The sequence below is a fragment of the Cryptomeria japonica genome, chromosome 4 (assembly GCF_030272615.1).
Source record: "Cryptomeria japonica chromosome 4, Sugi_1.0, whole genome shotgun sequence".
Taxonomy (NCBI): domain Eukaryota; kingdom Viridiplantae; phylum Streptophyta; class Pinopsida; order Cupressales; family Cupressaceae; genus Cryptomeria; species Cryptomeria japonica.
Window position 1 is genome coordinate 514231156 of NC_081408.1, and position 14171 is coordinate 514245326.

Consider the following 14171-nt stretch of genomic DNA (forward strand, 5'->3'; position numbering starts at 1 on the left):
TCTATTCTTTAGCTCCTCTGGGGTCTCAACCTGCTTCTCTAACCCCTGACTCTCTTTGTTTCTCTTCCTTTGCTTTAGATCTGCACATTGTCTCTGTTTACTGCTCTCTTTCTTATGCAACTCTGATTTGTTTCTGCCAAAATACTTCATCCAGTTTGTCACCATAAGCTTTTTTTTTATCTGGTTCCATGTGTCCATCAAGTTTATCTATCAGATCTTTCTGCAAACTCATGTCACCTTCCGGTATTACCTCTGCAACTAGTTTCTCAGTACTGCAACTTTTCTCAAGACTCAAATTCTTCACCTCCTTCTCTTTCTCCTTCAAAGAAGTCAATGTGAACTTATGCCCATCTTTCTCTATAGTGATTAGGTTTCTTCTACAATCATAAATAGCTCCTCTATCAAACTGCCAAGGTCTTCCCAACAAGACATGACAAGCACTCATAGATACAACATCACACAAGACCTCATCCCTTAAAGGCCCAATATTGAAATTCACCAAACATTGTTCCTTTACTTCTATCTTTTGATCATCTTGTAACAAACTTACCTTGTAAGGACAAGGATGCTCAAGCCTCTTCAATCCAAGCTTCACTACCATCTCTTCAGATACCAAATTATCAGTACTTCCACTATCCACAATAACCTTGCAACACTTACCACCTGATTTGCACACAGTCTGGAAAAACTCTTTCTTTGCGTAGATCGAGTATCCTCACTGCTTTGCTCCATCATGACTCTTCTGAACATAAGGGATTCTCCTTGCTCCGGTATATAGTCAGTTCCAGTAACTTCACCTTCTGGTCCCTCATTTGCCACATAACTTCTTGCCATTCCTTGCTTGCATTCATAAAATTTGTGTCCGGTTTCTCCACACTTGAAACATTTGCCAGGAAATTCTCTATCGGTACTGCCACTACCTTTCCTCCGTGTTTTCTATTCTGACTCTTTACTCTACTTAGGTTTTGATTATTCCTCAATAATTGCTTCTATGTACTCATCTACCCCTTGAATCTCTCCTTCCCTCTGGGGTTATTCGACTATCTTCTTCTCATCTTCTCCTCAACCTTCAAAGCATATTGGTAAGCTTCTTAAACTATGAAACCCTCAACATACTCATCTCATCCTGAATGTTAAATGCAAGTCCATTTATGTACCTCACCACCTTTTCTCTATCCATCTCTTTATGTCCAGATCTAATCATCACCTTGTAGAATTCCTCAGTGTACTCTTTCATAGTCATGTTTCTCTGTTTCAGGTTCTGCAACTTCTTGAACAATTCCAACTCAGTCTCCCGGTATGAACTTGGCCTTCAATCTTGCAACCATCTATCTCCACTGGGTGATCTTCATTTCCCCATTCTCCACTCTATCTTTCTGCAATTCTTTCCACCATAAGGCATCATTCCCTTTCAACTTAGTTTGTGCCAATCGAACTCTCTGTGGGTCCTTGACATCCTCAAACTCAAAGTAATCCTCCAACTCTATGATCCAATCAATTAGATCCTTCGGGTTCAGCGTTCTGAAAAAGTTTTAAACTTCCACTTTATGAACTTTACTCGCTTGCGCCACCGCTCTCAGGAATCTTTCCTCTCTTCTGTCTTCCGATCCTTTAGCCTCTTCCGCTTCAAGCTCTTCACCGACTTCTTCATACTCATTCTAAGATTCAGGGTTCCTCCGCAAACCAACCAATGTGTTCTGGATTTCGTTCCTTACTTCATTCTTGAAGTCCTCCATCATCTGCTCTACCCTCTGGGGGTTTGTCCTTCTAGGTGACATCTCCTCTTCCACTCCGGTGAACTGCCTCAACTTGGTGATCTGACTACCGGTTTCAATTGCCCCTCCTCGGCAATCTATTGAACACACGCATAACGTGCCTCCAATCAGCGATCTATCCACCCAAAAGAATGCCTCAAGGTTCGCAAACAACTCTTCCACTAACCGGTTCATAACCAGTTTTGATACCATTTGATGCAGCCATAACCGGTAAAACCCTCAAAAGAGAATCAACTGACTTATGCAGCAAGAGTAACACAACGAACGCAAAAAGAAAACATAGCAAAATTACAGAAACAGATCATATTATTACTTTAAAACTTCTAGCAACCAACCGATTATCATCATACAATCATCATAGAACATCTGGTAGTTAACCGATTACATGTAGGCTACAAGCCAGATACAAACCAACCGGGACTCTAAGAATCAACCAGATCACTAATCACCAATCTCAATCCTTATTCTGATTTCTACATCCTCTGTTCTACAAATGATTACATAGTACCATATATATACCCTCCGGAACATATACGGGTTGACCACAAAAGATTACATTTACCAATGTAGGAAAACGAAACGTGCAACTAGGTCGGCCCTAAGAATGAAAGGAATCTTTTCGGAAAATAACAACCAAGAAGATCGAATCAATAGGAAGGTCAGCCACACGCCCAAGAACATCGGTCAAGACCCCAAATAGATCCACACGCCAAGAACCGCTCCGGTAATGAAGGAAAGTTAACCGGTAAGCACAAGAATTGTCTCGAAACCCATAAACAGTCAACCGGGAGCGATAAGTAGCCAGAAAAGAGTCCAAATGGACTGAAAATCTGGAATTAAGCACATGAACCAGCCTAGAAACTGAAAATAGGATTTGCAATGAAAAGCAAGCAACTATCGGTACCCACCAATAAGATCACAAAAAAACTGCACAATGAACTGAATAAGAACTAAACTGAAAGGAAATATTTTTGGTTGATGCAAGATTGCTCATAGACCATGGATGCTCCTGCATTAGTTTATGAATATAGATTTTGCAGTGTTCATAAATACCCATTTCATAAACTTCAGAAGAAACTTAAAAAATTAGTGAGAAAACCTAATATACAAGCACCCACGAATTTAGAGAAACGCCATACAATTACCACACAATTACAGATTATAAGAAACCACAAAAATCATAAAATGCAAGTCAAGAAAGAGAAAAGGAGCAATGAGGTTCTTAGTGAGGTTTGAAACCTCACCTAGGTCGAAAGGAAACCTTCTGAATCATCCACTTGTGCGTGATTCGTGCTAAATGAAGATGCATGTCCATGCCTGTAATGTATTTGGGAGAAGGGAAGTAAAAAAATACTTCGTGAAAAACCAGACATATTGCATTGCAAACCCTTTAAACAGTATGTGATAATCCAAACCATAACCAGTGAAAAGGGAAGTAAATGCTACTACTGAAATTCCAAATGATAAACAAGGAGAAGGGAAGTAAATGGGTCTACCGAAATTCCAAACGATAACCAAAGAGAAGGGAAGTAGATGAAATGGGTTTGATTAAAGGCATTGGGATTTACTTGTGTTGGAGGAAATGGAGTGGTGGCGTTGACGAACCAAGGTGTAGCCATTGCCGAAGTGGAAGGATGACTATTGTCCATAGTGAGCATGCTCTAGAAGCTAAGAGATAGTTGTAGAGGCCAAAAGTGAACACGTATGGGACTCTAACGTATCAAACACTCCAAAAGATATGAGAATGAAAGGAAATGAGGCTAGATTTTTAGTGAGAATGCAAGAGCATTGAATACAAAAGAGCTCAAGATTTGCACAGAGGAAGATGGATGTAAGGGGAAGGGACACAATTCATGTTTGAGTTGGGTAGAGTGTAGGGTGACGACGAGAGATTAATGTGAGCATGTTGCAAGTATACTGTGGCATAGTGAAGCCATGCCATGCGACCAAACTATCCACTTCAAACGTTGTACCACACAGCTTGTGGGGGTGGGCCCGACCATGTTTCAATCACTGCACAAAATTGACAAGTTAGTGATACCTTGACCGAATCAACATATAACACATGACATACCTCTCCAAAATGCCAAAAAACTAGAATTTTTCATTAAAAAAAAAATAATTTCCTTACTGATCATATATTGATCATAAAAAAATAAATTATGTGTGACATGGTACTCCATATGAACCTAGAAACATAGGGTGCGCACGCATGAAGCCCCCTCCCCTACTCTTTTTTAACTCTTCAAAGTTTGAAAAACAAAGAACCAAAGATGATATCAAAACATATGTTAGATTATTAAACAATGATTGCAAATGAAACATCAACTCCACACAAAATTAACCTTATCGTTTCTTGTCATTTCTTTAAAAAAAAAGAAAAAGTTTAATACATCTCAATGATTATCTAAGCTCATTAATCTACAATCAATTGCTTAGCTCTAACTTATTTTCAATTGTGAAGATTAGTTTTTTTAATAGCGTTCTTATTTCTGTTTATGATCATTAGCTACTATCTAGGGCAGTGCCTAGCCATATTTTTTAGGATTTTTGAGTCAATTTGACCGTTGCTACTGGGCCAGTTGGTTGGTAGTATGGTTTTAGTAGGAACGAAATTTATACAGTAACTGTTGAAGAGGGTACCCAGCCATATTTCAAATAGATTGCTTCATTGGCTCAACAAGCAGCTTATCACTTTCCAGGTGAACAACCGTACTCTTAAGCTTTCAACAAACTTCAACAAAATCCACCTTCTAGTGTAAAACACAAATTTGTCTATTTGTAAAATTTCATTTTGCTCTGCACAGTAGACTTTGGGCAGATTGCAATAGAAAATATGTTCGTGCTGTTTGCCAGTATAAGATTACAGACGTTATAGTATAATCTATAACAATTAAGGATTATCATCATTGTTGTTATGAAAAGAAAAGCAGAAATCCGAGAATAATTCAGATTTCTTTATTTTATAAAATAAAATGGCAATTTGTCTTAATGAGATTAATGACAGAGCATTGATTTTCCTTGGGAAACATCCTCTGATTATTCAATTATATCTTGAAATAATGCATTTGATGTTTCGTCATTTCCTTTAGATAGTATTTCCTAAATGTTTTTACGGTTAGGGTTTCGAAACAAACTTTTAGGTTGTAAGAAAATTTCCGTGAAGGAAAGTCACTATTGATATATACTTGGACATAGTCACTCCGTAGGCATTTCAAATCAGGGTACGGGAGTAATTGAACAAGGGATATGACTGCATTTTTTATGGAATAATCACCAGAATATGTGGGTATAGAGTTAAATATGGTCCACATACTTAAGTTTTCTGTTGAATATGACAATTAGATATTATGTGTAACAGATAAATTGGCAACGCTGGGTTTCTTCAGGTGGGTTATGATGTCAAAACCCGAGGAGTACAAAATTTGAACAATATGTAAAATATAAAGTGAAAAATCCCCCACTTTTGAAAGGAGGGCTTCAAATCGTGTTATGAGCATCAGACTCACCTTGGACTTGGAAAGCTGATTTTTCGAGTTGGACTCAAAACATTAAATTCTGACAAGAGACACCAATATTTTTCAATGAGAGGCCTCGATCTCCTGATCTCTTTAAAATGGAAGGCACCAACCTTCAGATTACAAAATAAATATATGCGAACTGCTTGATCTAAAACATCTTCTCAAATCTGCTCATAATCTTGTCCAAGTCTTCACAAAATCTCTTTCACAACTCGTGCATAAGTTTGCTCCAATGTCTTCCACGAAAATGAGATCACATAGAACTCATGAATCTGCTAAAAAACTTTTTACAAATCTGCTTGAATATCCTCTTATTTCTGCTCTTCATACTCAAACATATTCTTGAATTGCTTGTTGAAAATAACCCTCAAGAGTCTTCTATTTATACCCTCCACTCTGCACCTTTTCACCAAAAGATATGCCTCTCCAAGGTGGTCAGCCAATAGGCATGAATATATATCTATTATTGTTTTTATTTCATTGCCCAAGGTGGCACTCAAACCAAGGGGGTCGGCCAAGAAAAATATTTTTTAATTTAATTTAAATGCAACCCAACTTAGGGCGCATCTCTTCGAGGGATCTTCCCTCATTAGCATAATATTTAAATGCATTTTCTGTTCCCATAAATGGGTCGGCCCAAGAGGGGGGTTGCCCACAACAATAATTTTTTTGTTGCATTTTTACTTCTCCTTCAACAATAGACACCAATCATTAAATACTTGTGCAATTTAATAATTGAATTGCCTCTCACTTGGATTAACAAAATCTGATCATAGTGCCCTGAATTTGGCTCTTATCCAAACATTACTTCATTGATTAGCCTTTTGACATCATTGACAATAATCCAACACAAGTATACATTGATCACATGAGTATAAAAGTAGATTTTACCTGAAGGGAATGACATTCTTAGTTATATAAACCTTGTCAAATGTTTAAGGTGTACAAATCTCATGGATTATGATATCCATGGCATAAAAAACAAAAATCACAATATGGAGTCATGAACTATAGTAAAAAAGAGCTTGTATCCCTCAACCCAACTATTATGCCCAATAATTTACCACAAAGAAAACTTAAATTTTTTTTTTAACATGTCATATAGCATTTTTATTTCCTTAAGGTGAACCCTATTTTTGATTTGCATAAAACTTGACCAGTCTAATGTTAACCAGAACTTGTCTTGATGGCCATTCATCACAATGCACCCCAATATAGTATGCCAAGAAAAGAATACACTTAACCTGGAGTATATTTATGATTAGCAATGACCCTAAAGATGATTATAGCATTTGGGAGGCTATGAGCCTTCCCTATCAACCTAGTTTCGAGGTGATATTTGGTCTTTCATTAAATAATCTTCTACAATTATTGGTGTGAAAGTTATTGGCCAGTACATACACCAACATTACTATCTCTATGTGGAGTCATTCACTTATATATTAGACATGTTTATAAATGTTGCTACAGCTTTAGGAGGATTGCTTAGGATAGGGTTTTGACTTAGCAAACTAAAAGTATAAATGTAATTTAATCACTAGGAATTTAATTGAAAAAAAGAAAAAAAAAATGTTGCTCTTTCATCCAACTTGGCCCAAAAGATTTTTTATTTTTTCATTTTTTAAAACAAGTGTGGGGATTTGGGAGTAGCATCCCTAGTTGGGTCGAAGGGTAAAGCCCCTTTTTGGGGTTGAGGGGCAACACACCTCGTGGGGTTTGAGGGCAATGCTAGTGGCACATTGCTTGTCATGGTGTAACGTCCTGTTATTTTTTTACTTATGAGATAGGGACAATTTAAGAATCAATGGCAAGAAACTTCTTTCCTCAATAAATCAATAATGCTTAAGGTAATAATAATAGAAATTACTTGATTGCAAAATACTAATTTATGATATCACTTAATGACTGATTGTCCTTGTGAAATATAATTGATACCACTTATGTGCAAATATTATATGTTATATGGTAAACAATGTCACTGCTATTTCGGATATGTCACTTGGATATATGCAAATGATCTTGAATACTATATATCTGATCTGCAACTATACTCGGATTAGAAGCTGCTGTCCCTGATATAGCTTGGAAGTATATGCAAGTTTATGATATCCAATTTATGCAAGTTTATGATATCCAATTTATAGAGATGAAGAGAGAGTGCTGCTCTTTCTGATGTGACACGATGTAATGTATGCTTCAAGTCTCTCCTAATGATTATAGCAATAATGCTATGAAGCTGTGTCTGATTTGGCGATGGAACTATGCTGATAATGATCTTCAATCACTAATAGTGATGAGAGATGATCACTGTTCCTGATTATCTCTTGAATTTCATGCAATAATGGTGCTGTTTCTGATATATCGCTGATTGGATTATGTACACACTATTGGGTCTTCGGCTTGCTCACCACGAGCTCTTCCAAACTAGAAATAAAGAATAAAATACAAAATCTATGCTGCTGTTCGAAATGATTGTGAATGCTTTCTTATATCTTATTTGTGGAATGATAAGACACGATGTCAAAAGACATGTCTCATTAATATCTCCCTTTCCTTAGTGTTAAATGCAACTCTTCATTACTAATTGCTGCATTCTAATTCTGTTATATTAATTGCCTTCTTTCATATGTGATTGGTTGGCTTGCGATTAGCCTTCCTACTAAACTGTGCCTGCTGATAACTAATCACTATTGTGTCCATCGACTAGTATATCTTCTTCTCTCATTGATTAGATATCCCTTGTCAATCTCTGTAATATAATCCTCATCGATCAAAGATGCTAGATTATATTAATGGTATAGGTTGTTGTTGTGCTCCATCGATCCCTTAATGTTTTTTTTTTTGATAATTAATTCTTGCCTTTAGTTGACAGTTATGATTATTCGATACCCTGACATACAATAATATATCTCTTTCATTAGTCGGTTTCTGGTAATTGAATTTTTTTTGTATTAAGTATCATAGAATCATAAAGCGCTCACTGCTCAAAAACAATAAAGGGCTACAACCCTGGGAAGGCTCACTGCCTAACAAAGATAGGACACCAATCCGGATTACATGAACTGAAAGAATAGCATCTCCAAATGCCTGATCACAGTTCCAGTTAAGCACATTGTTTGCTCTGCAACACTCCTCTACTCTTCAACACTCTTCCGAAAGATCAATTCACTTGATCGCACATACAACTCTCTCAAAGATCGTAGACACAACGCAGACACACCACTTACATGATTATTACACTTATCTATACAAATCATCAACCTTACTCTCAAGGTTGGCTCAACTCATAAGACCTAATTACAAAATTACATCACACGATACATAAATCCATATGCGGACCAATACAATGTCGACAAGGACATAGCATGGACCTATTGGTGTTTGTTTTATCATTCACCAAACTCAGAATAAAATGTCCAAAGACACTCTATCCTCTCTTGAAAAATCATTGCGTATGCTAAGATTGCAAGAAGATCATATGGCGATTCCAAGGTTTCTTTTGCCAGGTCTTGACGTGTGGATAAGCTCATGGGTGTTGTGATATGCTGGTAATACACAAAGGGACTTACGCTTGGCTCGTTCAATTCACAATGAAGGTTTAGACAATGAAGCTCTATCATTTGGGATTTGGATCATGGAAAAACTGAAAAAGGAGACAAGGGTTTAGAAGTTCTAATCTATTCCTAGGAATTCAAGAGACGATATTGACTAGGTGAACTCAATAACCACACTTTGCTTCGCCACGCTTAGGACAACTACACAAAGCGGATGCAATCTTCAAGGGATGTGCTTATGATCGGAAGTTAAGCATACACAAAGTAAGCTCAGACTAAGTTTACACAATGAACAAAAATCATCTGTTCATCAAAAGTATGTGCGGAGATTCACCACAAATCAATACTTATCAGATCTTGCATTCGTCTAACATACATGAAATAAAGTCTAAACTATTGTGTTGAGGATATTGAAAACCTTGCTAATCATTTAGATAATAAAGATTACAAAGCCTAGAAGCACACAAGTAATATATTATCCAAAAATGACCTCTCGCAACAATATTTCAAAAACCTCACACTCTCCAAATGAGAGGAGGAAACCTTATATAGTCGCTCAAAAGTTTTGAATGGCCGAGATTGAATAGTGATCAAGGGCCTAGATTGAAAGATCGAAACCCTAATTAAGGTTTGTTACAACTAACTACCCCTCAACCAATGGGAAAATTACATTTGGGGACACTTGTCCTTCTTGCTAAATATGAACCAATAATAAAAATAGAAGGTTGTTGCATTGTGAAGCGTACCCTCTAGAAGCTTCTGTGGATAAGTCAGGTTCATTGAACTTGGACATGCTGACTTGGAACAATCTGATTGGTTGGAAGATGACGAAGCGCCACCTCAGTGTTTTGGATGTCTTCCCTGAATTCTCCAATCTGTGTGAAGAAATTGTCAAAGTATGGAAATTTGTTTTCTTCTTGTCACCATCTAATTCTGATTGGGAGCTTGTCTTTAATTCTTCAAGAGATGAAATCCTTCAAGGAGTTGTCTTGATTGCTTCCATAGGTCTGGTATTGTAGATGAAATCCTCCAAGAAGTCGGAATTTTTTTTTTCCATATCTTCACCAAGTTTGAGAACTTTTCTTTCTTGATGCCTTGAGATTCTTTCAAGTGCCTTGAATTTGGAGAAGAATTTCTCTATGCCTTCACCACAATGGAGGAAATTGGAATTTTCTCTGAAGTATTTTTCATACTTAGCCAAATTTTGGCCATCTCTATGCTCGGATGAACTTTGCTTGTGGATTTGTCTTCAATTCTGAATTTGGCTTGAAACTTCGTTTGTGTTTTCTGCAATGATCCTGCCTTAGCTCTCATCTATGATCTGCAAAACCAAAAAGAAATAAAGTTAAGATTCTAACTTTGAGTGTAAATTTTGAAGGTTTGATGGCAAAGTGCTCTGATTTTGTTCCCTTTTATTCCAATTCCTCAACTCTTATAGCCTTTAACAAGCTGCAAACACTTAAAAATTTTAGAAACCCTTGAAAACTCAATCTGATTTAAAGGTTTGGGAGTGAAATTTGTCTTTGATTAATCTGAAAATGAATAACTTAGTCCCAAAATCTGTGAAATAAATGTTGAAATCAGATTCGAATCCTGGAAAATATGTGAAAATCAGATTAAGCTCTTGAAAATCTCCTCCAAAACTTTGAAAAGTAGATTGAAAATCACCAAAGATGCCTTGAATCTTCATCAAAAGGTAAGGAAACAAACTAGAATACCCCTGTCACCTTGAGAAATAGATGAAAATCCTTGTTTGTCTTCTCCTTAATGCCTTAGAAAATTTTCAAACCGTTCTCGAGGCTCTGAAAATACTTTAGAAAACCTGAAATAATCTTTCTTCAAGTGTCTCGCTCTCCAAATTCAAATTGCTTGAATGAGAAAAATGAATGAATAATTCATTCTTAAAGAGTTCGAATTTTGCAATTCGAACTAGATTTGTTTCTATTTTTCTTCCATTCATCGAACCTAGACATGCCTTGTTTCTTTGTTGAGTTTAGTCTCTTAAGAAAGTTTCTATTTTGATTTCAGTTGAACTCAGTCACTTGGGAAAGTTCTGATTTTGTTTGTAGTTTGAGTTTAGTTCCTTGAGAAAGTTTCTATTTTCAGTTTGAGTTCATGAATCGAACTCCATCTTTCTTTCTTCTTCCAGATTTTTAAACTTTCTAAAACTTTCTTCTTTCCCTTAGCTTGAATTTTGAAATTTTCTTTCCTTCACCATGGTGGAGTTGGTAAAATATTTTCCTTGCTTGCTGATCAGATTTTCAAGGCAGGGCGGACTTCATTAGAATCCTTTCCTTATGTTGGCGAGATTAATGAGTTTCTTTCCTTGGCATAGCAGAGTTGAGAGAATACTTTTCTTTCCTTGCTGCCAACCAAACTATTTCCCAGCCAAGGCGGACTTTGTCATAGATTTTCCTTATTCTTTTCCAGCTTGGGCGGACTTCATGAAATGTCTTCCATCTTATCAAGCAATGAGGGTGGACTTGGAAGAACCTCTTCTCCATCTACATGGCGGACTTGGCAAGAGTCTTTCACTTCTCTTCAAAGCCTTCTACCATTGCGAGGCGGACTTAATCAAACCTTTGCACCTCTTATTTGAAATGTATTTCACATGTGGGTGGACTTCATGGAACTTGTGCACCATAGGCAAGCGGAGTTCATCAATGTTATTCCCCAATGTAAACTAGTCCTAGGCGAACTTCGTAAGGCACATTCTCCATGAAGGGTGGACTTGAAGGAGTTCATTCTATGTGAAGTTGAAATGCAGCCTTGCTGGGTGGACTTAGTTGACTTCATTCCCTCTTCATGCCATCTTCAAGGCGGACTTAGACATGCTTTTGCTCTTCTTTCTTGGTGGAGTTGCTCATATCCTTGCACTTTGCATGGCGGACTTGAGGGGAGTTGTGCACCTTTCACTAGCATGGCAGACTTCATCAAATTCATGCACCTTCTCCTTGGCGGGGTTCATCAAACTTAAGCATCATGAGGGCGGACTTAGTTCATTTTGTGCATTGATTCCAAGCAGACTTTATGACAATTGGGAACCAAGGTGAGTGGACTTGGAGAGATCTCTACCCTTTGCATACATCATGAGGGCGAACTTGATCAAACTCATGACCCTATGAACCTCTTTGCTGGACAGACTTGAAGAGACCTGATCTCCATGAGAACCAGATTTGAAATCTCCATAACTTATGCATTTTAACTCGGATCTTCTTGAAATTTGAAAACCACACATCTCTTAACCCCGGAATTCCCCCGGATCCCTAAAATTTAGGAACTTAGCTTTTTTGGATAAAACTTGAATTTTGGGTGGAGTTCTTAATCATTTTCAATATAACTCAGAGCCAACAGTGCAAACCCTAGATCCCCTTTCCAAAAATAGAAAAAGAAAGGTACCCTAAAAAACTAGGAATTTTTTTCTAAAATAGCCATTTCGGGAATTGTGCTTAAAGTGCCAAAACGAAACTTCCTAAAAAGTAGGAAAAAGCAAAAAAGCAAAACTTTACAAAAATAGAGAGTTGTCCAAAATCACCCAAATTAATTGCAATCTTCGTCCTTCAAACTTTCTAGGCACATTGACGGTGTCTAGAATCTGTTCTGACTATGGTTTGCACAAACTGACTCTTCCAAAACTCGGACCTTTCAAAACTAACAAAATTGGTGTCGGGAAGGTTGCGAGGCTCTAACAAAAAACCTAGAAAGCAAGAAACAAGGAGGGTCCCCATTCTCAATGGGGCGATGTGTGAAAAAGGTCACAACAGGACCCAACTCAAATCCTCAAACACGCAACACCACCAAATATCTCGTCAAGATCATCCGCAACACGCAAGAACCATCGGGTCGGCCAAAAGGTCATATAACATGAAGAATACCACCGGACCAATAAAATCTTCAATAACACACACAACGGACAATGAACTGAAAAGGTTTGCATCTCCAAATGCATGGGATCAGTTCCAAGTTTAAGCTCAGATTACAAATCTCAAACTCTATAGTAGATCCGATTAGAGATCTTCTGTACAACTGTCTTGCAACAGGTCCGGTAAAAGGACTACTGCACTACCAATTACCTTTGCTGTCCGCAACTCACACTTCACACACTGGTATCTTCATTGCCAACTATCTTTCGCACATTACTCAACTTCACTCATACACTCACTTTGTTCGATATGTCATACCACTATATATATATATATATATATATATATATATATATATATTGGAGGGTATAGATACAAAATAGTGTCTCGGCCAAGCCCAACATGTTACCAATATGCTCATGTCAGCCTCCGCAAGACATCTACACGCTTCCTTTTCATACTCTGATTACCAATGCATATATCAAGAATACTGGAAAGGAGCAGGGTAATCCGGACCCAAGAATACTGACCCATTATCACAAGATCAAGCCCAATATCTCCAAAAAGTAGACTCCACATGAAGCAAGGAAACCGCAACACAAAGATCGAAGAGATACATCTGATAATTACCAAAGCTGTTAATACCGGGACACATAACTGATACCGGGATCAATGAGAACTCCTAACACTGGGATGCCGGGATCAATGAGAACTCAATGAAACCACAAAAATCATCATCCAGGGCTGTCCATGCTGCATAATAATTTCTGACCAAAACTGCAACATCTGAACTGCACGTACATACAGACTGCATTACCATCTTTGCACATACATACAGACTGCATTACCGTCCTTGCATACAATATTATAACCTTTTTAACATCCATAATATCTGGGCCTCAAACACTGTCCGGTCCAAAACCGGATGACTGGTTTGACATCAATGACAACATTATTCACACAAGTCTAACAAAATTCACAAAAATTGCTTCACAGACCCCTCAATAATCTGGAAATAAATGTTTCAAATCTGGAAAATGTTCAAATTTATGAGGAATTTGCTTGGATCTGCATGGGAATGACTAGTTTTTACTTTCAAAAAATAATCTCCTCTTAGCTTTCAATGTCAACACTTCTTTCTTTCTCCTTCAATACTTGCTTGGGGTCTGATTTCCTTGCATTGAATTTGCACATATTTGCTATTGAATTCACTTCCTTTTCTACTTTGCTGTTGGTTTTGAATTGATGTGAGAATGATCTCTTTTGATCTTGTTTATATGCCCTCTCAATCATAGCAATTAGATCTTCTTGCTTGGGTCGGCTAGGTAAGAAATTTATCTTATTTTCAATCTCCAAATCACCCATACCTCAAGTCAGCCCCCTTGGTCATGGATTTTGCATTTTAAAATTGAATTTTGGGTGTTAAAAAAGACTTATTCATGTTTTAACCCAGGCCTC

At 37.3% G+C, this 14171-nt stretch overlaps 1 protein-coding gene across 3 annotated transcripts in view; it reads left to right on the plus strand.

The window, feature by feature from the left end:
• The first annotated feature begins 4209 nt into the window (after nucleotides 1-4209).
• The window catches only part of LOC131049069 (uncharacterized), a 260266-nt gene continuing 250304 nt past the window's right edge, over nucleotides 4210-14171 (plus strand). For 2 of the 3 annotated variants that reach the window (XM_057983077.1, XM_057983078.1), the window contains exon 1: nucleotides 4210-4477. The gene's annotated coding sequence lies outside the window, so the exon portion shown is untranslated. The remainder of the gene's footprint in view (nucleotides 4478-14171) is intronic. The other variant, XM_057983080.1, reaches the window with a different exon arrangement.